Source organism: Cucurbita maxima, unplaced genomic scaffold (genome assembly GCF_002738345.1).
Source record: "Cucurbita maxima cultivar Rimu unplaced genomic scaffold, Cmax_1.0 Cma_Scf02084, whole genome shotgun sequence".
In the NCBI taxonomy this organism is placed as follows: Eukaryota; Viridiplantae; Streptophyta; class Magnoliopsida; order Cucurbitales; family Cucurbitaceae; genus Cucurbita; species Cucurbita maxima.
Window position 1 is genome coordinate 1,062 of NW_019274100.1, and position 1,850 is coordinate 2,911.

Sequence of the window (1,850 nt, forward strand, 5' to 3'; positions counted from 1 at the left end):
AACTTAGTACTACTCTCGCCCAAGCACGCTTAACTGCGGAGTTCTGATGGGATCCGGTGCATTAGTGCTGGTATGATCGCACCCGACATGCCATGCGCACAAAATCGGATTTAACGCATGCGGGGCGGCATGATCGAAACGAGATGGGCGTGAGCGGGGGAGGTTCTCATTTGTAGAGAAAGGAAGAAAAGATCTGGGAGAAATTGAAAGAAAAAAAGGGGTGCTCCCAAGTGGTCACCCAACTTAGTACTACTCTCGCCCAAGCACGCTTAACTGCGGAGTTCTGATGGGATCCGGTGCATTAGTGCTGGTATGATCGCACCAGACATGCCATGCGCACAAAATCGGATTTAACGCATGCGGGGCGGCATGATCGAAACGCGATGGGCGTGAGCGGGGGAGGTTCTCATTTGTAGAGAAAGGAAGAAAAGAACTGGGAGAAAGAAAAAAAGGGGTGCAACACGAGGACTTCCCAAGTGGTCACCCAACTTAGTACTACTCTCGCCCAAGCACGCTTAACTGCGGAGTTCTGATGGGATCCGGTGCATTAGTGCTGGTATGATCGCACCCGACATGCCATGCGCACAAAATCGGATTTAATGCATGCGGGGCGGCATGATCGAAACGCGATGGGCGTGAGCGGGGGAGGTTCTCATTTGTAGAGAAAGGAAGAAAAGAACTGGGAGAAATTGAAAGAAAAAAAAAGGGGTGCAACACGAAGACTTCCCAAGTGGTCACCCAACTTAGTACTACTCTGGCCCAAGCACGCTTAACTGCGGAGTTCTGATGGGATCCGGTGCATTAGTGCTGGTATGATCGCACCCGACATGCCATGCGCACAAAATCGGATTTAACGCATGCGGGGCGGCATGATCGACAAAATCGGATTTAACGCATGCGGGGCGGCATGATCGAAACGCGATGGGCGTGAGCGGGGGAGGTATTGAAAGAAAAAAAGGGGTGCAACACGAGGACTTCCCAAGTGGTCACCCAACTTAGTACTACTCTTGCCCAAGCACGCTTAACTGCGGAGTTCTAATGGGATCCGGTGCATTAGTGCTGGTATGATCGCACCCGACATTCCATGCGCACAAAATCAGATTTAACGCATGCGGGGCGGCATGATCGAAACGCGATGGGCGTGAGCCGGGGAGGTTCTCATTTGTAGAGAGGAAGAAAAGAACTGGGAGAAATTGAAAGAAAAAAAGGGGTGCAACACGAGGACTTCCCAAGTGGTCACCCAACTTAGTACTACTCTCGCCCAAGCACGCTTAACTGCGGAGTTCTGATGGGATCCGGTGCATTAGTGCTGGTATGATCGCACCCGACATGCCATGCGCACAAAATCGGATTTAACGTATGCGGGGCGGCATGATCGAAACGCGATGGGCGTGAGCTCTCATTTGTAGAGAAAGGAAGAAAAGAACTGGGAGAAATTGAAAGAAAAAAAGGGGTGCAACACGAGGACTTCCCAAGTGGTCACCCAACTTAGTACTACTCTCGCCCAAGCACGCTTCTTATATGTTATGTATATGTTATAATATTTGAACTGTATGATAATAATTATGGTACGATGTGTTTAATGATATGTTTGAGATAGGATACGAGAAGGATGCACAAAATGAAATGTAACAATAGGAGTAAAATACGTTCATGAAACGTTAAGGTTAGGTTAAATACCAGAGTGATATGGATAAGAGAGATTGATGAAAGAATACGATTAGGTTACCGGTAGAAAGGGATAAGTTTGTGATAGATTTATAGAACAATAGCGTTAGGATACGTTCTTGTGATGATATGACTAAGGTATGTTCACATAACGGTATGACTATGATAGGTATAAGAACGGT

At 47.7% G+C, this 1,850-nt stretch overlaps 4 non-coding genes and 1 pseudogene across 4 annotated transcripts; all 5 read right to left on the bottom strand.

The window, feature by feature from the left end:
• Window positions 1–204: 204 nt before the first annotated feature.
• LOC111475591 lies at window positions 205–324 on the bottom strand (annotated as a pseudogene).
• Window positions 325–451: 127 nt separating this feature from the next.
• LOC111475588 lies at window positions 452–570 on the bottom strand. The gene has a single exon (XR_002716589.1). It is a non-coding gene; the product is annotated as a 5S ribosomal RNA (ribosomal RNA).
• A 135-nt stretch (window positions 571–705) lies between these two features.
• LOC111475589 lies at window positions 706–824 on the bottom strand. The gene has a single exon (XR_002716590.1). It is a non-coding gene; the product is annotated as a 5S ribosomal RNA (ribosomal RNA).
• A 133-nt stretch (window positions 825–957) lies between these two features.
• On the bottom strand, window positions 958–1,076 carry LOC111475595. The gene has a single exon (XR_002716593.1). It is a non-coding gene; the product is annotated as a 5S ribosomal RNA (ribosomal RNA).
• A 131-nt stretch (window positions 1,077–1,207) lies between these two features.
• Window positions 1,208–1,326, bottom strand: LOC111475593. Its single transcript, XR_002716591.1, has one exon. It is a non-coding gene; the product is annotated as a 5S ribosomal RNA (ribosomal RNA).
• Window positions 1,327–1,850: the final 524 nt, after the last annotated feature.